The sequence below is a fragment of the Elephantulus edwardii genome, unplaced genomic scaffold (genome assembly GCF_000299155.1).
Source record: "Elephantulus edwardii isolate Elephantulus edwardi_28Jun2011 unplaced genomic scaffold, EleEdw1.0 scaffold00115, whole genome shotgun sequence".
Taxonomy (NCBI): Eukaryota; Metazoa; Chordata; class Mammalia; order Macroscelidea; family Macroscelididae; genus Elephantulus; species Elephantulus edwardii.
This window is the reverse complement of record NW_006399865.1, coordinates 4,880,989-4,908,429: the sequence shown is the minus strand read 5'-3', so window position 1 is coordinate 4,908,429 and position 27,441 is coordinate 4,880,989. Positions and strand designations below refer to the sequence as shown.

General features: G+C 41.9%; 1 protein-coding gene and 1 pseudogene across 1 annotated transcript in view; both read right to left on the bottom strand.

Annotated features, from left to right (window-relative positions):
- Window positions 1-27,441, bottom strand: part of FRMPD4 (FERM and PDZ domain containing 4) — a 711,592-nt gene that overhangs the window by 315,799 nt on the left and 368,352 nt on the right. The gene's annotated exons all lie outside the window — the stretch shown is intronic.
- On the bottom strand, window positions 15,949-16,728 carry LOC102877160 (annotated as a pseudogene).

Below are 27,441 nucleotides of genomic sequence, written 5' to 3'. Positions count from 1 at the left end.
ATCTCAATTACCAAGCAATGGCATTATCTTCCTGTCAGAGGGCTCTTAAATAGCTCTTAGAGCAAACTGAGATGCATCACTGTCTTAAATCCCCTCAACAATCATGAGAGGTAGGGCAAGTATAATGGTTACTCTCTGTGGCCACTTGACGTTGATGAGAAGCAAGAGTTTGAGCTACTTGCCCAAAGTTACCCAGCTAGGAAGTAAGAGGGAAATTGTAGAAGACACTCTTCTCATTTGTTTTATACCTAGTTTTTCTCTCCAAGGAATTGCTTCCAGAGTGGATGAATGGCTACCATCAGTGTGGTGAAAACAGATAGCTCCCTAACACGTTGCCGCAAATGACGGCAAATGTGTTTCTAAGCACGGCCGTCAATTTAAAAAGTGTGCGGCAACGTGTTAACTCAGAATTTCAAATACCATGGCCTACCCGTGGATTTAATTTTTTTTATTATTTTATTATTTTTGTGTGCGTGTACCGTCAAATCAGATCTGACTGGTACAGGAGGAGATTGTCCCTCCTTCCCCGGCAGAGCATCTGGTGGATTCAAACTGTGCACCACTGGGATTGTAGTTGCAGCTCCTTGCCACTAGGCCACCAGAGCTCCCCTCTACCCATGGATTTAAAATTGCACAGACATATCAGTTGGGCTATGAAATCGTCAGAGATTTTATTTCTTTAACTCTTATAGTTAGTGCACTTGACCATCAGAGACAATCTTCTAAGTAGAGGTGGGATGCTACTCTGCACTCAACCAGAGTCCAACTGCATATACCTGCTCAAGGTATCAAAATGTAAGTGTGGCTCACTACACTACCCAGTGAGAAAAGACAGGCAGAAGATCAGATAGAGCGTCTCACATTCATTGTATCATGATTCCTTTAATCTCCCACATGTCACTGAACTTGAAATCAAATCTCTAAATGTTGAGTGCACGACATAGGAACCCTTCCATCACAACACAGATGCCCTATGAACCCTGTGCTTCCATGAAGACAGTCATAATTCCTATTACCTTTCTCACATGAAAACCAAGCGAACCTATTTGCCTGGATAATTTCATATCTCCTGGGAATATGCCAAGAATATTATTTTCTTTCCAGTTGAAGATTTAACTCAATCAATAGCAGAAATAATAAAATTTCCAAGGACCAAACCTGTATTTTTTGGTCTCTAATTTGCTTCGTCCACATCGCACACTTTTGCAATTTTTATTTAAAGGGAAGACACTCATTTTATTTACTGAAATGTTTCTGCCTCAAGAATTAAGTCATTTTTGTCCTTCAAATGAATATTCTGTGATCTTATTAGCCACTAGCATGAATTCTAAAGAACACATTTTGACCTTCTTCAGCTCAAACACAGTCACCCTTAAAATAGAGTAAAGAGTTCTAACAGATGCATAGATCATCACACGTTTCAGGAGCAGCCATTCTCAATTAATAAATTTTTAAGCAAAGCTATTTGGTTTGGAAAGAATGAAATACTTCCACTTTGATTAACTGAGTAAACAAGTGCTCCATCATCCCCAAAACACAGTCAGTAGATTCTAAGGAAATTCAAGCCATACTTGCAGTATGAGATTTATTACCATTCTCCAAATACCACCTTTAGCAAACAAGGGCACTTACAGTGCATGACATTTAAATCCAAACCATGTTTCCCAGAGAAGATGAAAGTGGAACTTCTCTGGAGAAGAGATATGAAAGTAGGTAACTGAAGGCGATGTTTGGTTTCAGGAAAGAAAACAGAAAGGGGGGAGTGAAAATGAAAATAACTTAGCAGAGGGTTGGTACATAGTTTTGTAAGCATATTGTTTTGATGATAATTATGCAAATATGATGGAGTGAGTGTGTTTTACATAAATCCTGGAGGGCCAAAAGGTAGAATGCTATGGATTGAATTATGTCCCTCTGAAATATTCATCATAAATCCCAACTACTTGTAACACCAGTAATGTCCAGGGTCTTCCTATCCTGTGCTGTCCCTCCACCCCTCTGAGCATGATGTCCTTCTCCGAGGACCTCTTGGCCATATGCCCAAAGTATGTGAGACAGAGCTTCAAAATCCTAGCCTCCAAGGAGAAACTTGATTTCCCCCCTCTCTAAAACAGGCCTATTTGTTTTCTTAGCAGTCTATGCTATGTTCAAGACTCTTCTCCTGCACCATGGCTCAAAGGCATCGATTCTTTTTTTGTCATCCTTAGTCACTGTCCATATCTCTGATGCATAGCAAGTAATTGTGAAGACCATGGCCTGGATCATACATTATGAGAAATTTGGAGTGGGGTAAACACAAATCACTCAGGTCAAGAGGCAATGCTCTACAGGATGTCAAAAAGGAAGCACTGAGAGAATACAGATCTATTAATACATTAGCTAGGCAGGATGCATTAACACTGGGAAAATTTGCCGTCAAGGACCTCTCCAAAGTGCTAAAAGGCAAGGATATTAGTTTAAAGATTAAGGTGTGCCTGATAGAAGCCACAGTAATTTTAATTGCTTCATATGCATGTGAAAGTTGGACAACAAATAAGAAAGATTGAAAAAAGAATCCATGCCTTTGAACTGTGGTGCTGGGGAAGATGGATCAGCAAGGTTTCATCTGTTGGACAAAAGGTTGCTAAGAGGTTCTCTCCACATCACCTGACAGAACAGCAGACCTGTGATTATCATCCCATTTGGAAATGAGTTCTCTGTGTTGTATTAGGCAGTGTTAGTGCCAGGGTCCTGAAATTTAATTTCTACCCTCCTAAACGATGAGATTGGAAGCAGGAATGGCATCCACTTCCTAAACAGCACGCCTCCTACGAACTCTGTCCATAGTTGTAGAGGGGCTTCAGGGCTTTTGTTCATACGGTCATTATGAGTCGTGCTGGACTCGAAGGCAATCAACAACAAACTGTCAGGAGGAGGATCTGGACCAGGAAGCAGTCGTCAGAACAGAGCCAGGAAACAAGGATGCCTCCTATCTCCATACCTTTTCAGCCTATATGTAGAACAGATCATTCCGGAGGCTGGGTTTTATGAGGACAAGTATGGCATCAGGATTGGAGGAAAACTCATCAACAACCTGAGTTATACAGATGACACAATTTTGCTTGCTGAAACTGAGGAGGACATGATTTGTTTACAAGGACTGCAGCCTTCAATATGGCTTGAAGCTGAACATAAAAAATACAAAGATTCTCACCTATGGGCCAACTGGCAGCACCATGATAGATGGAGAAGAAATTGAGGTTGTTAACAATTATTGCTTGCTCGGCTCCACAATCAGGAAAACCTGCTATCAGAGACCTCTCCAAAGTGTTAAAGAGCAATGATGTCAGTCTAGAGACTAAGACGCACCTCATCCATGCCATAGTCTTTGCAATTACTGGCTATGTATCAGAAAGCTGGACAATGAGTAAAGGTGACAGAAGAAGAATTGATGCCTTTGAATTGTAGTGCTGGAGAAGAGCGCTGAACGTACCATGAACTGCCAAGAGAACTAACATATTTGTCCTAGAGAGGGTGAAACCGAGTTGCTTCTTGAAAGCAAAGATTTTGAAGCTTCATTTCACAATACTTTGGGCACGTGGCCAAGAGGGACCAGTCCTTGGAAAAGGACATCAGTGCAAGAGGGAAAGACTCCCTGGAGGAGACGGACTGACAAACTGGATAACTGGCATAGTGAGGGTAAGACATATCAGAGACAGATTGCCTCAGGATAGGATAGAGCTATTGTGCACACAGGGTCGCTATGAGTTGCAGGAGACTCAAGGGGACATAAAAACAACAACAACGAATTGAGAAAATAAACTGCTATTTGTTAGAGTCGCCCATTTGTGGTATTTGTTATGCAGAACTAGATACAGGCTACAAAGACCCTCCATGCATCACACATTGTCTTTGCTCCTGTAAACAGGATTTCACCAGGACCCTGTGCAGATTGTAATTTACATATTAATTCCACATGTAAAGGAACAGAGCCAAGCTCTGGATCCATTATGGAGCAAGGCTGGAGACAATTATCTGGCTGTTCAAGTTCCAGTTGTTTTTATGTGCCATTGAGCTGCCTGTGACCCATAGTGACCCTCTGTACAGCAACTCTGAATCCTACCCTGTCCTGAACCAGTCTCACTAATTCCAATACATCTACTCCCATTGCCCCAGTTACTGTATCAGTCCACCTCATTGAGGGTCTTCCCCTCCTGCGCCATCCCTCCACCCTTCCAAGCATGAAGTCCTTCTCCAAGGACCGGTCTCTCCTGACCATGTGCTCACAAGTATGTGAGAAGGAGCTTCAAATTCCTAGCCTCCAAGAATAAACATGGTTTCACCTTCTTCAAGACAGACCTATTTGTTGGTATGTTCAAGACTTTTTTCCAGCCCTACAACTCAAAGTCACCAGCTCTTCTGTCATCCTCAGTCACTGTCCAGCTCTCTAATGCATAGCAAGTAACTGAAAAACCATGGCCTGGATTAGGTGCACCTTAGTCTCTAGACTGACATCGTTGCTTCTCAGTACTCCGGAGAGGTCCCTGACAGCAGATTTTCCCAGTGCAGTTTGTCTTTTGACTTCCTGACTGGTGATGCCAAGACTGTTGATTGTGGAGCTGAGCAAGCTGTAATCAAAAACAACCTCAATCTCTTCTCCATCTATCATGGTGCTGCCAATTGACCCAGTGGTGAAAAACTTTTCTTCTGTTGAGCTTCAATCCATATTTAAGACTACAGTCCTTGACTTTTTGCAGTAAGCGCTTCAGGTCCTCCTCAGTTTCAGCAAACAAGATTGTGGCATCTGCATAACGTAGGTTGATAATGAGTTTTCCTCCAATCCTGATGCCACATTCTGCCTCATAAAGCCTCCCAAATTATCTGTTCTGTTTATAGACTGATCTCTGATACACTCCTTTCCTGATTTTGAACCTTGCAGTGTTTCCTTGCTCTGTTCTGAGGACTGCTTCCTGGTCCAAGTATAGGTTTCACATAAGTACAATCAAGTGTCTGGGATTCCCATTTTCCTCAAGGTTAGCCACAACTTGTGATCAATAGTCAAGTACCTTTGCATAGTCAATGAAACACAGATAGACATTCCTCTGACACTTTGCTTTTTTCCAAAATCCATCTGACATTGGCAATAACGTTTCTAGTGCCATGAACGCTTCTAAACTCAGCTTGTATGTTTGGTATAAGAAACATTACCCAATCACTTCTTAGAAAAGACAAAACCATACTCATGCCCTGCATGAGTTCCATCTGAACTTGGTTTCCCGTTTCCATCAGAGATGGGTTTGACTATCCTCCCTCTTTGACTCATCTTAAATTTTGTCAAGTTTATCATCGAAGGTTTAGGAAGAAGTACATCTTATCACAGGAATATCTGTGATAAGGATAGGACACAACATGCTTGCTTGAGGTGTATTGCTTTCTAGCTGTCTGTTATTACTGGAAATCTATTTCTATCGTCCACTGAGCTCTCTTCACTACTCCAGACTGGTGGTCCTCAGCATACAATGACTATAAGCCCACCTTTCCCCTCCTGGCATCAGGCACTAACTTCAGTTATATTTTAGTGTCACAGACTTGGGGGGAAGTGTACTGCTGTCAAATAGGTAGTGTTGCCAGGGAGCTGCTGAACCATGTGCAGGAGGGGCCCACAACAAACAATGATCTTGCTTGCCCCAAATGACAATAGTGCCAAGTTCAGGAACCTGGCCCTGACATTTATACTTGCCCCTTCTGGCTTCCTTTCCATCACTGAGAACTGGGAGTTAATTTAGTAATTATAAACCACAGGAGCCTAGCCCAGAGACAACCTCAGACCTGCCATCTGGCTGCCTTCCTGGTATCCCATGCTTCAAGGGACCAGGGTGGCTTGGTGGCAGAGATCTACTGTCTGCGTTTCTCAGCTGAAGCATTTTGGGTCCTCTGGGAAGCACAGAGCCCTGTTCCATGTTTCAGCCCAGAGTTAGTATTTCCAGTGCCCCACTGTACTGAATGCTTTCAATTTGGCTTGTGCTTGTGAAAGTGAGGTAATGCTTCCAGACATTTTCAAATGTCTCCTATATAGGCATAATCATTGCTAGAGAGCAGCTTCTTGCTGCCTCGCACTGTCAGGCTAACTAAGGGGACCAAGGCAAAGACTTTGGGAGCCTGAGCTCACTCTTTCCTGTCCCATTGGTCACTTGGACTATCGTCCTCCTATTTCCAATCCAGGTACTCACCTCATCTCTGCCTTCTGCACGATCTGCTATCCCTAGGGCTTTCTCAACACCACAAGTTGCTACCAAATCACGGCATGCAAAATCACCACAGTGGATGGTCACTAGCATCATAATAAGATTACAACAGCAAATACACTTGTCTGCCCGTGGAGGCTTGCTGGTAGCTATGATACTGAAAAGATTTCAGCAGAGTTTTCAAACTAAGATAGAAAAGGCCTAACGATCTACTAGCAAAAATCTGTCACAGGGAACTTCACAGATCTCAATGGTCTGACCCCTGGGGGATCACGAGGCTAGAACAGGACAGGGCCACATTTAATTCACTTGTGCACGGGTTTGCTGTGAGTTAGGAACTGACTTAATCACTAGCAACATCACATATTGTAAGTGCAAAAACTGTTTTCAATTATGATTGTTTATAGAGATAGCCATCACTGCCTCCAGGTTGACAAGTCCCTTCCAGCTCAAAGTGACCTTCCATTGAGCTTCTGAGGCTATAAATTGTATGAGAAGAGACTGCTTATCTTTTCCCAGGAGAGCAATAAGTGGGTTTGAACCACCAAAGATGCACAGCCTTTTGAGTTAGCAGCACAACTAACTATGGACTACATACACTACCATGGGCCCCCAGAGACATACACGTGTCTGGATAGCCTAAGATGTACAGGCACACCTTGGAGATAGTGTGGGTTCCGTTCTAGAACACCACAATAAAGCGAATTTCTCAGCAAAGCAAGTTCCCTTTTTTTTTGTTCCCATTACATATAAAAGTCATGCTGAAGCACGTTCCCTTTTTTTGTTCCCATTACATATAAAAGTCATGCTGATAGTATACTAAAGTCCATTCAGTATGGGGAAGAAACCATTATGAAAAAGTTTGAGCTGTTGTAAAAATTACCAAAATGTGACACAGAGATACGAAATGAACACTTGATGCAAGGGGGGAAATGGATCTGAGAGGCTTGTTCTGTGCTGGGCTGCAGTTTTTGTTTTGTTTTAAATACAGTATTTGTGAAGCTCAATAAAGCAAGCCTAATAAAAGGAAGTAAGCCTGTGTCATTAAATACATTTCTAATGGTCAACCTTGATCAAAAGCAAATGATTTAAACCATCATCTTCCTTCACCGAATCCTAAGAAGAACAGAGTTAGGGATGTGTTTCTCTCGCCCCACCTCCCTCCCTGACTAACCCTTTAGCTCACAGTTTTGTGTTACACTAGCAGTGCGAAAAGCCAATCCATTGAAAAATGAATTCTTACGATGAAATAGTTCTCATTTTTTGTTTTGCAAACAAGAGATGGCACCAAAATAGACAGGAAATCTATATATGCTCAGACTCTGGGCTAAAATGTGAGACTCCCGTAAGGAAATTTTATACATACTGTTAGAAATATGCAGGGGGTATAAAAGATACTATATCACCCATCAAATATTTTTTTTGTAATAGAAAAAAGCTTATCCCACTGACACATGCTTGTAGGTTGGGGGTGTGTGGGTGCAGGAAGAGAGTTATTGCCCAAGAACGTCCAGATGGGTTGTGGTTGCTGGAGAGTTGGCTCCAACCCACGGCAACCCTACATACAACAGAGCAAAAAGCTGCCCAATCCTTCATCGTCTTAATAATCTTTGGCATGTTTGAATCCATCTGGACAATATTCGGTCCTGATCCATAAAGTCTGCAATGGCTAATTTTCACAGACAATTCACCAAGTCTTGCTTCTTAATCTTAGTTAGGAAACTCTCATGAAACCTGTCTATCATGGGTGACGTTGCTAGCATTTGAAATATCAGTGGCACAGCTTCCAACATCACCGTGCCTCACAAGCCCGAAATCAGGTCAAACTGACAGGCTAGAAGGTGGAGAGGGAGGCTGGTGCCAAAGAATTTTCACTTCAAAGTCCTCAGGTGATGTCTGTCTATGAGAGCACACTTTGAGAACCATTGCTCTGGGTGGATTTTTCAATAGCTAATGCACTTTCTCTCCACTCCTCTGTCAGTCTGTCACACTGCGACGAAAGGGAGATGTCAGAACTTCAAGTTAGACTCAGAAGAAGCCTTGGGACTAGGGATATCACTGCCAATATCAGATGAATACTGAGTGAAAACAAAGCAAATGAGAAAGATATTTACCTGCATCTTATTGACTAAGTAAAGACATTCAGCTGTGTGGGTCACAATAAACTATGGACAACACTGCTAAAAAATGAAATCCAGAACACTTAAATGGGCTCCAGTGGAACCTATGCATAGATCAAGAAGCAACTGGTTGAACAGAACAAGGGAACACGGTATAGTTTAAAATTGAGAAATGCGTGAGTCAGGCTTACAGCCTTTCTCCATAACTATTCAAAACGTTTGCCAAGCCAGGATTAATTAATAAAAGAGAAAGAGTAGAAAAAAGAATGTGATATTAGGATTGGAGGAAAGCCCACCAAAAACGATGCTTGCTGCAAGTTGTGCATGGATTTGCTGTGAGTGAAGAACTGACTTAATAGTCACTAACAACAGTTAGAGGGCTTGAAGCACTTTAACCTCTAGCCTAAAGCCTCTAGCCTTCAGTGTGCATTTCATCTCAGCATAAAGGAAATAAAAATTCTCACAACTGGACCAATAAGCACATCACGACAGATGGAGAAAGACTGACGTCAGAGCTTTCATTTTATTTTGATCCACAGACAATGCCCATAGAAACAAATGAACGATGCCTTGCACTGGGAAAATCTGCTGCCAAGGTCCTTTCTAACGTGCTAAAAAGAAAGGATCTCAGTTTAAAGACCAAGGTGTGTCTGACTTAAGTCCTGATATTTTTAATCACCTTATATGCATGAGAAAGTTGGACAGTGGCTTAGTGGTAAGAAGATACACTGCAACCCCAAAGGCATGTGGTTCGAATTCACCAGTTGCTCTGGGGGGGGAACGATGGGCAGCTTCCTCCCGTGCAATTAACTGCCTCTGAAAACCTGCTGGAGGGTCAGCTATGGGTCGGTTCTGACTCTGCGGTACACAACAACAATGAAATCTGATGCTTCTGCACTGCAGTGTTGAAGAATTTTGAGCATATTATGGAGAAGTCCTGAAGAAATGAAGCTGGAATGTTCCTTAGAAACAAGCACGGTGAAACTTCATCTCACAGACTTTGAGCATGCTCTCAGGAGGGGCCAAGTCCTGGAAAAGGACATCATTCTTGGCACAGGAGAGAATCAGCAAAAGAAAGACTGTCAAGGAGATGGATTGAAACGGCGAAGGCGACAATGGGCCCAGCAGAGATTGTGAGGCTGGTACAGGATCGGGCCGTGATTGGTTCTGTTTTACACAGTTGTATGAGTTGGAGCCCACTCAAGAGCACCTACCGAAACAATGTACCTTTGCTATGAGACATTCCTCATCCACCATAAAAGCCCTGACACCACCTGCTCCAGGTGCGAAGACAAGGGCCAACACTGAGCTCCTGAAGCACAGGAAATCAGCATCCCTTTCATAGCAAAGTTTCCAAGAGAAATTCCTATCAGGAAAGATATCTGGTCTAGAATGAACGAAACAGGTGATGTGAAAGAGAGAGACAAGACAAAACCCCTGCTTTCAAATAGCAAGAACTTCACTGCCCAGTAGGGAGAAAAAAAAAAATTACAAACATTATGTCTCCACTTTTGGAGTAAGTAACCAAGGTCCTTCACTTTTCACCCTCCTAAGAAAACGTCTTTACAGCAGTTGTTTTATGATCCTGTTTTGCGCAGAGCTTACAACCCTCTTTATTTCCAGTTGTCATCACAAACACAGTCTCACCAAAATTAACGAGGGACATAATTCTGCTTCTGGTCGGGCAAGAAATTTCCCGTCTGAACCTACTTTCCTGGCTCCTTAGATAACCTCCACTTTAGGAAAGAGATGAGTTCCCTTCCCCACAGATATGCTCGCCTCCCCTTCCTCTGCTCTATGAATCACTCCAAGTATACCCACAGAGTAAAAACATTCCTTTCTGACTCTAAAAATCAAGGGATGGACGGAATAATATAGAGTCACATAGGGTGCATCCTAGTGTGGACCACAAAGACATCGCGGAACCAAAAGCACCACCAGGGTACACAGTAAATTAGAACTAAAAACATGAGGAGTTTTCAAATTCTGTTAAAAATGTCAAGATGATCACATGGCCAACTCTTTTTTTGAAAATGGAGAAATGACTGATAAGTGAGTTGAAGTTCTTCAAAGAACACCAATTCACGCCAAGGCCTTAGTACCAGAACACACTCAGATGGGACATTAAGAGATGAATTGTGAATGAGACCAATTAGTGGCTGTGGGTTTACTCTTCTCCCCAAAAAAGCAAAAACATCATTGTTTCACCTTTACTCTGGCTACAAAGTATAAACAAGCTGGTCATAAGAATGATAAAAAAGTAAGTAAACCAGTCACTCGTTTGCTTCTATTTCTTTTGATGTAACCATAGTATATGAAACACATGAAACTCAGAAGCCAACTACTGTTAACAGCCATTTAGTGAGACCTGTGCTGTCTCCAGGGCCTACTGGCTCCCTGGGGCATCTGTGCTCTTGAAATCCATCCAGTTTAAATTGAGACCGTCTCTGGGCACACAGTCATGCTGGACTTTAACCACTAAGTACAAGAAAAAGTATGTCAAATACAATTAAAAAAATTCTTATCACATGTTGAAATTACATTTTTGATGCTGTTTAATAAAATACATTTTTAGAATTATTTACACCTACATCTAATCACCCTTCTTAATCTCACCGCAAATCATGGCCACTGAGTCAGAGCACTCATAGCTAACCTTCAGTTTCTTTTAATTTCTTTCATTTGCTTTCTGAGGTGGTAAAACACATAGGAGATTGTCCAGCTTCCTCTCGTAGGGCTGCTGGTGGATCTGACCCCCTATGGACCATGCTTTCAGAGCTCCCTCACTTCTTAATATGGCTACCAAAAGAATAACAATCTATGTAGCTCTTTGTTGTTGACTGCTGTCAAGTCAAGCATGACTCATAGCGACCCTATGAACAAAAGGCCTGAATCCTTTCTATAACTATCGTCGATTCTCAATGTTCATAGTTTCCAGAGGCATGTTGTTTAGAAAGAGTAGTGGGGGGGGTTAAAAAAAGAAAAAAACTCTTGCTGTTGCTGTTAGGTGCTGTTGAGATGACTCATAGCAACCCTATGACCAAGAGATATGAACCCTGTGTCACCCACATCATCTGACACACTTGAACCTATTGCTGCAGTCACCGTGTATTTTTAAGAATTGCTATATTTTTTAAAGTCCCTTGATATTTTGCTGAAATATATCATGTGTGTGTAGCATCTCATGCCTGACCATCACCGTCAGGGTTGGCGTCATCCGCATACATCCTTGTCCTGAACCTGCCTTTCCCCCCCAGTGTTATTACAAAAGGGATAGGGGGAAAAAAGTTTCCATATTGAGGAAAACTGAATGGAGATACAAATGGATATTTGTACACTGATGTCCATAGTAGCATTATTCACAATAGCAATAACAGGGAAACAGATGAAATGTCCATCAACAAATGACTGGATTGTGAAACAGTGGTACATTTATATGATGTAATATTATACAGTACTCAGCAACGATTTTGAAAACTGTAACATGGGAGAGGCTACAGAGCATTGTGCTGAATGAACTAACTCAGGTGTGTAAAAACAAATACTGCCCAAGACCATTATTGCAAAAACAGAAGGATAACCAGCGAGACGTGTATGAATATACTAAGGGGGGGGGAAGAGGTGGGGGACTGAGGGTGGGGAAGGGAAAAAAAAATCATGGAGCCAAAGAGTTTAATGGGTGGAGAGAGTGAGCAGGAAAAAAGTGGACATGAAGAAAACATAATTTTAAGAAAAAGTGTTATTGCCAGTTGCTGTTGAGCAAGTATGACTGACTTATAGCGACCCTATGAACAAAAGATTTGAACTCTGTTCTGGCCTGTGCCATCCTCACACTTCCTGACACACTAGAGTCCATTGTAGCCGTCATCGTGTCTATCCATCGGGTTGAGGGCCTTCCTCTCTCCTTTGCTGATCCTCCACCCTTCCTTCCCAGTATCATGTCCTTCTTCAGGTAACAGGCCCAAAGTATGTGAGGTGAGGCCTCATCATTCTTGCCTCCAAGAGGACTCCGACTGTACCCTCTCCAAGACATCTCTTCGTATTCTTGACCGTCCATTCACTTCCCAGCTCTCAAATGCAAGACTATGGCCTGATTCAGATGCACCTTAGTCCTCAAACTGACACCATTACTCCTTAGTAATTTTAAGAAGTCCTTAACTGCATATTTTCCCAGTGCGATGCATCTCCTTATTTCCTGGCTGCTTGGTACTAAGGGTGTTAACTGGGGGTCCAAGCAAGATGAAGCTGTTGACAGTTTCAATCTCCTCTCCCTCCATCATGATGTTGTCAGTGGTAAGAATCTTTGTTTTTATTGACATTGAGATGCAATCCACACTGAAGGCTGCATTCCTTGATCTTCTGCAACAAGTGCTTCAAGTCCTCCTCACTTTCAGCAAGCAAGGTTGTGTTGCTGTTGTTGTGTACCGTAGAGTTAGAACCAACCCACAGCTGACCCTCCAGCGGGTTTTCAGAGGCAGTGAATTGCACGGGAGGAAATCTCCCATCCTTCTTCCATGAAGCAGCTGGTAGCCTTGAACCGTGTGCCTTTGGGATTGCAGCACAGCTTCTTGTCCCTAGGCCACCAGAGCTGTGTTGCTGCTGTTGTTATGTGCCGTTGAGTCACTTGCGACTCATAGTGACCCTATGTACAACAGCCCTAAACTCTGCTCTGTCCTGTGCCAATCGCACCGTCTCCGATACACCCATCCTGATTACTCCAGTCACTGAATCAATCCACCTCATAGAGGGCCTCCCCTCTTGCGCTGTCCCTACACCCTACCAAGCATGATGTCCCTCTCCAAGGACCGGTCCCTCCTTACAACATGTCCAAAGACAGAGCCTCAGAATCCTTGCCTCCAAGGAGCCACCCGGTTTAACCCTTTCCGGGATGAATCTGTTTGTTTTCCTTGCAGTCCATGGTTTCCTCAATACTCTTCTCCAGCACCACAGCTCAAAGGCATCAATTCTCCTTCTATCCTCCTTGGTCATTGTCCAACTCTCTGATGCATAACAAGTGATTGCAAAGACCATGGCCTGTATCAGATGCACCTTAGTCTCCAGAGAGACACCATTGCTCTTCAGTACTTTGGAGAGGTCCATAACAGCAGCCTTTCCCATCTCAATACATCTTTTAATTTCCTGGCTGCTGGTGCTGAGAGTGTTGACTGTGTAATAAGATATAATTTATAGACTACATAATTTACCCTTTAAAGTATACAACTCACTGGTTATTCGGGGAGTATTTCAGTATAATCACGGAGTTGTGCAACCATCAAGATTATTTTTTAAAGTACATTCATTCATTACCTCAGAAAGAAAGACATCCTGTATCCACTAGAACTCATTCTTTATTCTTCTCTTCCCCAAGCCTCTGCCAATCACTAATCTATTTTCTGTCTCTGAAGATCTGCACATCCTGGGCATTTAAGATAAACACTATGAGGGTCTGATGTGACCGACTTCTATTAATGCTTTCTAGGTTCAAAGGCTGCAACAATGGGTTGTGTTGTATAGCAGAAAGGGTCACTATGAGTCAGAACTGACTCGAAGGCACCTGAAAACAGTAAAAGACTCCTTCTTGTTGTACCATGTGTCAATGCGTCATACTTTTTTTTATGGTTGAGTTGTTAGGATTTATACTACATTTTCATTATCCATCAGATTTCCCCCTTTTTATCCAAGGTCACAGTGTAATTCGAGAGCATCTTGACTGATCTATCAACTTTGGATTCAGCTAATACATGCCATCGCAACACTGACCTTCATTATCCGTCTGTTGATGGACAACTGGTTTGCTTACACTTTCTGGCTATTCCAAATAATGCTGTTATGAATATTAATGTAATAGACATTTTGTGAAATACGTTTTCATTTCACTGGAGTATACATACATCTAGGAGTGAAGCAATTTCTGAGTCACCCGATCACTCTATGTTTAACCTTACGAGAAACGCCGAATTGTTTCTCAAAGTCATCACATCATTTTGCATTCTCACTCAACCCACTGCTGTTGCATAAATTCTAACTCACAACCACCCTCCAGGACAGAGCAGAACTGATCCTGTATGGTTGGAAAGGTTGTACATCTTCATAGAAGTAGATGTTCACATCTCTTTTCTGTGGAGCAGTTGGTGAATCTGAACCATTGATCTTTCTGTTAGCAGCTGAGTGCTCACCCACTGTGCCACGAAGGCTCTTTGCATTCCCATTAGTAGTGCACAAAGATCCTAGTTTCTTCACATCCCTATCAACATGTTATCTATTGTTCACCCCTTTTTTATATTATCCATCCCATTGAGCGTGAAATAGCATCTCATTGTGTTTTGATTGTATTATATTTTTATTGGCATATACTGTATTAAAATATCTTTACTGAGAAGTTATAAGTTCTTGAATTTGTTAAATCCACAGGGACAATTGTGTTGCATTCTTGCATCTTGGCCATTGATTTTTGTCTCCTCCGGTTTCCACTCCCACCTAGAGACCCACTTGCCTCCTTGGTAATACTTACAGTCATGCTGTGCCCAGTGAAAAGAGGTGTCCTAACAGGACAGGGAAGACCACGTGACAAGAAGGGAAAATGATTAATATTTGTACAGCAGACTAGGAGAAGTGGACAAGGCTGCTCACAGCCAGAGATAAATGGCTCTGTGACTTCAGCCACCCAAAAGACTACACAGATAAAAATCTGGCCACACATCTAGCCATATACTTAATCATTTCTATTTATCATCCAAACGGCAACAGTGCTTCTTGTGAAAAGAGTCACCATTAATAATTATGCTGGAACTGCAGGCATAAAATAAGACTTGTTCTGGCAAACTGTGACATACGATCATCCTGCCTAGATCCCGTTTGCGGCAGCACACTGACTGGCACACTCCATCCTCTCTGGAAGGACCTCATTACATTGTATCTGGGAATATCACAATTGCCCAACCTCTTCCAGCTAAAACTATTGTCATAAGAAATACTGTGAAACCTCTGAATTCTGAGAGCCAGAATTCACTACGAGCGCCTTTTTCCCCAGGTCTCGATAGTTTTCCGCCTTTGGTCCCTTTCTCCTTTTAGTGTTATAGAGTTTTCTGTCTCGAACAGGTTTTACCGAGGTTCTTGTTTTCACAAGAAAGTCTCACTAAAGGGAGGAAGATATCAACAAGATGGATTGACACTGTGACTTTAACAACTGGCTTGAGTACATCAGAGATGTTAGGAATGGTATAAAGTAGAACAAGGTTCAGATCTGTTGTTCATAGCGTTACTAAGCAGAGTAGTCTACTGGGCAGGTCTAACAACAACAAACCTATTGATCAGTCTCAAAATAGGTAGTACTATTAAAATCATAATCATCTCAGGTAGGATGTCTTATAGGAAGGGTCTCAAAAGGCAAGGAAATGTCACCATGTCTTATAGGAAGGGTCTCAAAAGGCAAGGAAATGTCACCACTGGGGCGGCCTTACTACGTGGTTGCTGACAAAGTGGAGTTCCGGGACCTTGTTCTAACAGTTGTTTTTTTTTAAAGTTTTTATTTCAAAAAATAAAGCCACAGTTCATTTTACATAAATACCTGGGGAGGGCGGGAGGGGTGGGCAGGGGGTTGGCCCCTACCGCGTCTTCTCTTTTACACTGTACTGTAAAAGCAAAGGGGACGGCTTGCCGAACCAGCGGGACAGCCAGATCTGTTTCATGGTCATGTGGTCGGGGAGGACTTCGTTGTCGAAGAGCAGCTGCACGTGCTGGGGACTGAGCATCAGGCGATGACACAGGACGCTCCGGAGGTGGCGGACCTCCGCTCTCACGGAACACCGGACGTATTTGTTCTGCAGGACACTTTGATTCTTGTCTCTGCCAGAACTCAGCCGTTCCAGGCACAGGCTCAGCTGCTCGTCGTAACGGTAGTAGTGGGCCTTCGAGTGGTCAAAGCTGCTGGAGGGCAGGCCAAGGTTGCTGAGGGCAGGCTCTTCCCCACTGGGCTGGCTGACCCGGTCCAAACCCTTTGACTGGTAGAACTCCCGAATCCGTTTCTCTTCGCTGTCCTGCAGGCCAGGCACCAGCTTGTACACGATGTCCTGCATGACCCGGTCCAGCCTGAGGTTGAGCAGGGGCTGTGTCTCGTGGATCTTGATGTTACACCTAGGGCAGTACTTGCTGGTCTGCAGGTACTTCACGATGCAACTTTTGCAGAACGTATGGAGACACTCGGTGATGGTCGTGGGCTCCACGAAGTAGCCGGCGCACAGGCAGCAGACGATGTGCTCGTTCAGGTCTTTGATCTTCACGCGCACCTTCTCCTCGCTACGTAGCGGGTCCACCTTCTCCACTGACTGGAGCTGGTTCCGTAGCCCCATCGCGATCGAAATCTGGCCCCGCTGACGAGACGCCATCTTAAAAGCGGAGCCCGGCCGGCCACTTCCCGTTCTAACAGTCTTTTACAGAGCTCAGTTTCTCCCCAAACGCTCAATTCTCAAAAATAAATCCTCACATGTGTCTTGTCAAAGCCTCGTTTCCTCTTCTCCGAGCTTCTCAGTTTGCTCAAACTCCTAAATAATGTACAACGCAGTGGCAGATCGCCTTAATCCGTCAACCTATCATTTTGCACGCACGCAAGCACATACGTAAGCACGCACATACGCACGTAGACGGGGGTGGGGTGGAACGGGGAGAGCCACTGGGATACCCAAGGGCCCATTCTCTAGTGCTACGATCTAAAGTAGAGAAAAGGGAGCAAAACAAAAGAAACAAACAACAAGCAAAACCAAGCAACCAACCAATAACCCAATGATTTCAACTGACCCACTCTTTCCCAGTTGTGTAGTTGGCGTTTTCATTTTAATATTTAAGAGTTTTTTTTAAGCCAAGCTACACACAAAGGCTCCAGGGGAGTCTTCCTCTAAATTACAGGGTTTTTAAATGTGCAATTTGGGCATCAGTTGAAGGCCATTAAATTTCTCTTCATGATTTTCTCGGCTAAGCCATGTAGCATTCCACAGGCTTCCAAATGGCGTCCTGTAGCCCCCAAAAAGACGGCCTTCAAGGGCTACTCAGGGGGTGTTTCTCATTGCCTCCAGCTGTGCTCTGGCAGTAGACTCAGAAGGACGCTGTTCAGGCGCAGCTTTGTCTCCAGACTCAGGGCAAATTCACCATATTCACTGATACATGAAAATAAACTGGATGTACTTTCCAACAAACTTCTAAATGAGTATTAGAATCAGGTAATAAACTAAGAGGATTATGACATTGTTGTGGATGTGACTGACTCACGGTGACCCCACATGTGCAGATAAGAACTGTGTTTCATGAGGCTTTCAGGGGCTGATATCTTCACAGTAAACTTCCAGGCCTTTCTTCTGAGGGGCCTCTTAAGTGTAATCCAAGTTCCACACTTTTATTTTGTAGCCGAGTATATTAACTCGTGCCCTTGGTTTCTTAAGCAACAATCTGATCTCTTTGTTGTCAGATGCCATAGAGTTGGCTCTTACAGCAATCCTATGAACAATGGAATGAAACCCTGCTGGGTCCTTGCTAGTCTTCAAAACTCCGCTGTGTAAGCCCCTTGCTGCAGTCACAGTGTCCATCCATATCCTTGAGGGACACCGAACCTGTTATCAACAGTCCATAGTTTAGAGTTTAGAGTGGTGTAGCAGACACTCTTGGCTGTCTTCCCAGGTGTTTCTGATCCTTTCCTTGGGATATCTGTTGTTCATTCCCCTCAACATGCTTTCCCTTTCTACACTTTGCATCTGCAGATCTTCTCTGGAGAGCTGCCCAAGGACAATGAGGTGTTTTGTTTGTTTGTTTGTTTTGTCATTTCCTATAGATAGCCAGAAATGCCCCTTAAACCAAGGACTGAGAAGTGCTGGAAGGTCAAAGTCCAACTTCCCTAACCAAGTCTGAGTTGTAGCTCACTTTGCAGAGGCTCCTGCAACAGAAGCTACCCTCTAAGACTCTGCCTTCACACACACTTGATTGATCAGCTCCCTTCCTCCTCCCCTGCGTGCTCTGCTCTACTCACTCTCCTATTGGTCACCCTTGGGAGCAGCTTCTTAACAAAGTATTAAGGGTGGCTTTGATATACACTATCTATCTGTAGAGAAGAGCATTTTGATGGCACATTGGTTAAAGCACTTGGCTGCTAAAACAAAATGTGGCAGTTGGCCTCTGTAAAGGTTCATTACCTTGGAAACCCCATAGGGCAGTTCTTCTCAGTCCTAAAGGGTCCCTCTAAGTCATAATCTACCTGACGGCAATAGGTTTTGGTTTAACTGTTGAGTTGCAAATCAAATACAGGACATTCACGTAAATTTTCATTTTGAATCACCACCAATTATTTAAGTATGCCACATGTGCTATTTATGACATACTGATAATAAATAATTATCTGTTGCATGTCTAAAATTCAAATCTACCACTGCATCTTGTGTTTTATTCCCTAACCTGGTCAACCCTATTCATCACACCCTCGTGACCAGCCACTGAGACAGGGAATATGACTGTTATTGTTAGCCACCATCCCGTTGACTCAGACTGCTGATGACCTCACGTGTAATAGAACAAAATGCTGCCCAGTGACCAGTCCGGTGCCATCTTCATGACTCTTAGTGTGTTTGAACCTGGTGCTGCAGCCCACTGCGCCAATCCCTCTCATGAGGGCTTTCTTCTTTGTCACTGACCCACGACTTTATCCAGTAGATGACTGATCTTTCTGACAATGCATCCAAAGTAAGCCAGCTCAAGACTTTTCATTTTCACGTCATTTGAGCGCTCTGGTTCTGGTTCTTCTAAAACTAATCTGTTCATTCTTTCGGCAGTGTATAGCATATTCAATGCTCATTGCTAACACCACAGTTCACATATTACTTCCTCCGTTTTCCTTTCTCACTATCCAGCTTTTGCATGGCTCAAGTCAGATGCATGTTGTCGCTGTTGTTAGGTGCCGTTAGGTTGGCTCCAACTCAGAGCAACCCACTAACATGCTATAGAATCACTGTTTCCATTCTAGAGATAGAAATAAATAAACCTCAGAGAAGTCTTTTGACTTTTCAAAAGTCATACAAGAACTAGACATTTTTTTTTTAAAAACTCATACTGGGGACTTTAATTCTGTCTTTGGTTGCTTTTTTAATTTTTTTTTTTATTTTAAAGCTTTGAATTTCCTGGCTTTCTTTCTGGAAAAACGAAGTTCCTAAATTAATTGAAACAAAAGCTCCCTGGCCAATAACTATATGATGTGCTATACCAACGCAGGGTATAGCATTTCAACAAGGAATACCTGAACAGGAAAATGTGAATTGTTCAAGGGGGAAACGGCTCATTTACTGACAAGTGACCTTCTCCCATCCCTCAATACAAATAGCATATGTGACCCATTTCCTATGCCTTTGAATAAGGCTAGATACAACTTCAAGGGTGATAAAAGGGAAGAAAACACAACAGACCTCTGGATTATATCTGTTCTGAATGTGGCTAGTAATAAAACGATTCTCTGGTTAATGTGGTAACTTTTGTTGAGTCTATTCCTGCCTGGTTCCAGGAGAACCACGCCAGCGTCAAGGCTGAGCAGGAGCTCTGACTCTATTACAGGTAGATATAAGGCCCACTACTTACTGATAGCTTAGTGGGAAGGAACTGCACTGCCACCTCAAAGGTATGCAGTTCTACTCCAGTGGGAGAAAGGTGGGAAGTCTTGACTTGTGTGATTCACTGCCTCTGAAAACCCACTGGAGGATCATGTATGGGCTTGTTCTGACTCGAGGGTATATAACAACCGCAACAACAACAACTTAACAGCTTAGTCTCTTGAGCTCAAACACATTGTTACAGTTACTATTCATCTTGCCAATTCATCTTGTTGAGGATCTTTTCTTTCTCTGACCTCCCATATCTTTTTCCAAGGACTGGCTCCTTTTGACAATATGCCCCAATTAAGAGAGTGGCAGTTTCCTATCATTTCCTCTAAGGAGCACCCAGAGATGGTGAAGACGAGGCAGGCGGGGTCAAGTTCAGATATGTTGGTTTACAGGGTCACTGTGAGTCGAGTCGGCTTGATGGTACCTAACAACTTACTATTGAAATGACTTTGAGCTTTGCTAAGTGTCAAACACTGTGAAAGGTCTCAGATTTTCTCCCACTGGCCAGCTAACAAGTTAGTCGGCCATGTAGTGAGAGGTGCTAGCAGAAGACATGAGATTCCTCAGTCAGAGGCAAAAGATCGTGTTAATTATCGTAGCCAGAGTATCAGTATTTGTGCCAATTCCCTAAGCCTCACTTACCAGTGGGGAATATGAAGAGAGTGAGGCATCACTGGACATATAGTAGGTGATAGGACAGGAATCCCACACTAACAAAATCTGAACTTTTCAGAAGGGGTAATAAGATGACTTGACTTTTGTCCTGATGGGATATAGAATCTCTATTATACTAGCTAGTCAGCTAGTCTCTTTGCTCTGGAAGGAAACTCTATCTCTGTCATCCAAGGTTCTCTCCTAGGCAGACATCCTTGAAAAGAGAGTTCCAAAGAAAAGTTGTTAGGGATGTTGCTTACAAGATGTGGAAAAGCCCAAGAGACTCATGGAGCGTTATCTCCCAATACCTGCCTCAGTCTCCTCTGCTATAAAACGGGGTCAACAGTTTCTAGTTCAAACAGAAGGTTCCTGTCCACTTTCTGCTTGGAAAAATTCCTAGGTCCAGCCTAGTTCAGTTTCTTGCCTCTTCTACAACCATCATATTATGCCGTATCTCTAAGGAAGCTACGGGAGTTGAAAGTGCTTTGGATGTGCCATCAGAGCCCCAGGTCTCGTCACCGACTCATTTAGCAAACATGTACCAAGAGTCTACACGTCTAAATGTGATGTAACGGGTAAGGTCAAGATTGGCTGACTTAATCTATCCTTCCCCCCACCCCCATCTGAGGAAGATTCTGATACTCTGCAAGACTGCATTTCTCTAAAATAAGAACAGCAATACATTCTCCATACTGTCCGTAGGAATAGGAATATATTATATTCAATATGAATATGATAAAATGAATGAGAAATGACTTTTAAAAATATAACATGGGGGAGGTAACTATGGAACAATGAATGACTATTTCAAGAAAGTGAACTGGGGGAGGGAGAAGGGAGAAAGCGGGTAAAATGTGCAACAATGAAATGAATGAAAATCTAACATTTTTGTCAATTTTTGTTAAAATCACAATTAAAAGTAAAAATTTTAAAAAATCAGAAATTATATATCAATGGAAAAATTCCATAAGCGGTTTGGGGTGGGTTTTTTTTTTCAGTCAGGGCCTGATATAAAACTTTACAAATCTAGGATTGTCTAAGTTTTATTAATGGAGTAACATACTGTAAGGCTATAATGGTCAAGGAGGGAGAAGCAATTTATATTCAATCGCAAATTACAGAAAGGATGATAGAGAGGGTAAGGTCACATCATTGATATTCTTCTCTTAGATTTCTAATTTCTCCCAAGTTTTGTGCTGTGTCTGCTAAATTGGATACTTTATAACTGTACTGAAACAGTAGGAAGAATTTTTCTCAGAAAGTCATCTGAAAATCTTCAATAGATTGGCTTGCCAATACTCCAGGTTGTTAGATAATATAGTTGGATATAATAAAAAGACCTTTAGATTCTTTGCAGGATTGGCAAAACACAAAATCATAGATCTCTAAAAGCCATAGGGAGGGTTCATTTGTCTACTTTTCTCATTGCTTTCATAGGTTTAGAAAAAGAAAGAAGTATCCCCACACCACCTCTCATCAATAAATTCTGATCCTGAAAAGAACTCCCAAAAGACAAGTCTATTGTATTTTCAGATTAGAACTCACCACGGGGCTCTGACAGTATAACAGGGCAAGGTGTTCATTGAATCCTGGGCAAAGACTAATGCTTAGAGACTCACAGGAAAGATTCATTTGAGTCTTAGAAACTTTGGGACAAAATGTACAGAACTCCAAAGCAAAGGGAGTATTACTTATGAGATGGAGTCCGAGTGAAAGACAGACCAGAATCAGATTTCTCATCTCAGCAGTCATTTCCAGAAGGGGATGGAGTATTACTTTTGAAGGGTTAAGTGACACCGAGAAGAAGATGATCTAGTCCTCCAAAGTATTATATATTCGAGGCTGTGCATGAAATGAAGACATTTCCAAATACACTATAATTCACAAGGTTTGCTGGTGGACCATGGCTATGAGGAGAAAAGTTAGGGCTTCTTCTAGTATGTTGTTATTGTTGTTGATTGCCTTCAAGCCAAGCATGACACACAGTGATCCTAGGAACAAAAGGCCTGAAGTCCCTCTACAACTATCAACATTTATCCAATCTTCTAGTATACACAAAAGGAAACAAACAAACAAAAAAAGCAACACACACACACACACACTGGCATGTTGTTGTTTGTACCACTGAGCCCAACTGACTCATAACTGATCCTCCAACAGGTTTCATTATTGTTAGGTGTCATCACCTACAACTTCAACTCCAACTCCAACTCCTAGCAACCCTACGAATAACAGATCTGAACTCTGCCCTATCCTGGATCATCCTCATGATTTCTGTCAAGCTCAAGCCCACTGTGGCAGTCCCTATGTCAATCAATCTATCTCGTTGAGGAGCTTCATCTCTCTCACCAACCCTTCTCCTTTCCCAGCATGATGTCTCTCTACAAAGACAGGTCCCTCCTGAAAATATGCCCCAAGTGAGATGAAGTTCATCAATCTAGTTGTACTCCCCCCAAGACACACTTGTTTATTCTTTTGGCAGGCAATATTCTTCTCCAACACTATAATTCAAATGCATCTATTCTTACTCTGTCATTCTTATTCATCATCCAACTTTCAGAGGCTTAGAGGACAACTGAAAAAAATCAAGGCTTGGATCAGACACAATTTAAATTTTTAAATTGACATCCTTGCTCTCTATTACTTCGGAGAGGTCATTTATAGCAGATTTCCCCAGTACAAATCCTCTTTTCAGAGGCAGTAAATTGCACAGAAACAGAATGTCCTTCTTTCTTCCACAGAGTAGCTGGTGGATTTGAACTGCATACATTTGGATTGGTAGTGCAATTCCTTATCATTAAGCCATCTGTGTGTGTGTGTATAAAGGATATATATATATAATTAATATAGAACATATATAATTCTATATTATATATATATATAAATTGAAATAAGTATTATGTGGGGGAAAGTGTGTGTTTAATAAGTAGGAATGAAAAGTCCAAATTCCAAGCAAAAATAACAAGTTCTGCGCTGAGCCCATGTACAGAAGTTAAAGTATCCTATTTGAGAAGCCAAATACTGATGAAGTGTAGATATTGGTAGAACAGTATTAGTTAAAATATGCTTGTTAATAATAAAGAAGATAAGCAGAAAGTAATAAATAATAGAATGTCTTTCTTCTCAGTAGTAAAAAGGAAACAAAATTCTGCCAACACAATTTAAAAAATTAAAAAGTTAGTTAAAAAGAAAATAAACTTATATAAAAAGAAAAAAGATAACAAGAATCAGTTCTAAATACTTCAAGAACCTTCATAAATATAAATTAATTAAACTAATCTAGTCTAAGCGATATATTCAGATTTTTAAAAGGATATAAATCATTTATGTCTCAGGACAAGATACTATCTCTTAATTTTAAAGACCTGATGTAGACACACTGTTCAGTCATCACAATGCCATAAAAATAGAAGTAAACAGAAGGACTACAGATCTTAAATATTTGAAAACTAAAACACATGTCTAAATAATTCATGGGTAAAGAAGAAATAAAAATAAATATTATAAAATATTTAGAACAGAACTGTAATGAAAGCCAAACAAAAGCCCCAAACTCACTGGTAGGGAGTCTGACTCGGGTTGTCTCCTTAAGCTGGAAATCTTTCTGGGAAGGAGACCGTCCATCTTTCCGTGTGGAGCAGCTGGTGGATTTGAACCACTGACCTTGCAGTTAGAAACCCAGCATGTAATGCCCTATGTCATCAGGGCTCCGTGTAATGAAAGCCAGCCCATGACAAAATTTTCAAAAAGAACAGAATTTATACCAAAGTGGATTCTTGTTTATTAACTAAAAAAAAAAAACAAAACAAAAAAACCCAAAACAAAATGAGAAAAAGGAACAAAAACAAATGGTCTGCGTGATCAACTCAAAAGGCTAGGAAATGCCAGATAAAGTGAGATTAAGAAAATGAAAGATAAAAGGAGTTAAAATGGAAAAAAGGCAAACAAACAAAACCCCGCAAGGGTTGCTCAATCAAACGAATGTCAGATCTTTATTAGTATTTAACGAAATAAACAACTAGAAACAGAAAAAAGGGAAAAAGAATATAAAAAATGAAGAACACCCATACAGATGCTGGAGTGCTTTTAGTATCATAAGGGAATAATAGATGCAATTTGAAGCCAATGCATTTTCAATCCAAGAACTATATTCCTACAAAAATAAATGAGAGTCTGAGTGGAGGGCAATGAGCATAGTAGCAAGTAAGCCAGCAGCAGCATTGGTGGTGCAGTGGTTAAGGCATTCATATACTAACCAAAAGATTTGTGGTTTGAATCCACCAGCTGCTCTAGGGGGAAAAAATATAAGGCAGCTGACTTCCTTAAAGACGAATGCCCTGGCTCCCTCATGGCTTGCTATGAGAAAAATTGACTTTGTGACAGCGGGGTAGATCAGCAGACTTAGATGATTTTACTAGACTTCACCCAAACCTCTATTAAAATGCTTCTTTTCTTTTTTTTTCAATCTTGAACTCTTTTCTTTTTCAGATGTATGCAGTTGCAGATTACAAATAAGTTCCACTGACAAAACCATCCCTAACTCAAATGTGTGCATAAGTCAGAAGTGTTAGATGCAGATCATATCTTACATAGCTAATGTCAGTGAGTCAAAAATTTGTCTTGTTAACTGCTGGTCAGTAAGCTGTAACTCATAGAGACTGAAACCTGCACAACAGATCAGAGCCCTGACTCGCTCCATCCTCACAACCCCAGCCACTGTGTCAACCCATCTCCCTGACAGTCTGCCTCTCTCCATGGCCCTCTACTTTTCCAGAGCATGATATCATTTCCTGAGGACTAGCCCTCTTCCTGACAAATGTGTGAAGTATGTGAGGTGAACTTGCAACATTCTTGGCTCTTAGAAGCACTTTGGGTTTACTTCACGTGTACGAGGATACAAGGTGGGGGTGGGGGTGCGGAGGGGTGAGAATAGGGGAGGCTTAATCAAAGGGTCACATAATTTAATGGGTGTATGGAGGGGTGGGTAAAGGAAAGAGGAATAATCTGGTGTAGAAAACAATGATTCTTTTCTTATAATAATTTATAGTTTAGGGGAGCTCTGGTGGCCTAGTGGCAAGAAGCTGCACTGCAATCCCAGAAGCACACAGTTCAAATCCACCAGATGCTCTGCTGGAAAAGGAGGGACAATCTCCTCCTGTACCAGTCAGACCCGATTTGACGGTACACGCACACAAAAGAATAAAATAAAAAAAAAATTTATAGTTTAAACTCTAACAAAGTATGAACAGTTTGCCACCTTCTTTCAAGAGACTATTATAACTCTGAAACCAAAAGCACACACATACACACACACAAATGCACACAAAAATCCAAAGCCATTGCCATCAAGGAAATTCCAACTCACTGGGACCCTGTGTTAAAAAGAATAAAAACAACCACCCAAATTCACTTGTGAACTCAGATGTAAGAAAACGCCTTAACCAAAGCAAGTAACTAACACCACCTCTTCTTGATAAACATGTATGGTAAGTGAGGAAAGATGGAGATTTCCTAAATCAATCATAAGCTATAAAACATCTACTGAAAACAATCTACTTAGTAGTTAAATGGAGTCTGTAGGTTGTGTAGAGCTAAGTGCTCAACGCTTACAAAGTCTGACCCCCACAGACGTGAGTCCGAAGACAGTTTAGATTATCTGCTTCTGAGAGGTCACAATCTTGAACAGCCTCTGCACACTTAGGGTCACTATGAGTTAGAATCAATTAACAAAGGGCAGCACAATAGTTAAATGTAAGCTGCATTCCCCAGAATATCTAGTAATAGATTTTATTTGATTTGTCAGTAGACACACCGCACTCTGCTAAGAATTCCAACCGATGTAGAGATTCTGGGAGCCTTGGTGTTGTAATCCACACGGAGCTGTGCTGACTAAAAGCCACCCTTCTCTCGTGGTTTGCATCCACTAGAAGCTCTGCAGGAGAAAGATGGGCAATCCTGTCCTATGCAGTTTACAGCCTCAGAAACCCAATGGAAGGTCAGCGATGAGTTGATTCTGATTTGACAGTAATTAGAGAGAAGAAATTTTAAATAACAATAATAATAATATCAATTTTATGATGGTAAAGAGATGAAGTTTTCCTTATTAGTCTATGTTAATATAATCAATCCACAGTTGTTGTTATGTGTCATCGAGTTGCTTGCGACTCATAGCGACCCTAGGTACAAGAGCTCTATACGCTGTTCTATCCTGTGCCAACCTAGCCATCTCAAATGCACTTATTCCCACTGCTCCAGTCACAGAATTGATCCATCTCATCAAAGGTCTTCCTCACTTTCGCTGCCCCTCCACTCTGCCAAACATGATGTCCCTCTCCAAGGACCAGTCCCTCCTTGCAACATGCCCAAAGTATGTCAGACGCAGCTTCAGAATCCTTAACTCCAAGGAGCATTCCGGTTTCACCCTCTCCAGGAAAAACCTGTTTGTTTTTTTAGCAGTCCATGGTATATTCAACACTCTTCTCCAGCACCACAACTCAAAGGCATCAATTCTCTTTCTATCATCCCTATTCACTGTTCAACTCTCTGATGCATAGCACGTAATTGCCAAGACTATATAGCCTGGATCTGAAAACCTTCTGGAGAGTCAACTATGAGTTAGTTCCTACTCAACAGCACACAATAATATTTGAATCTTAACTGTGGATTTTGTGGATTTTTAACTTTTTAAGATTTAAATATTATTGTGTGCTGTTGAGTAGGAACTAACTCATAGTTGACACTCCAGAAGGTTTTCAGAGGCAGTAAATCACCTGGAAGGAGATTGTCCATCTCTTGCACAGAGAATCTGGTGGATTC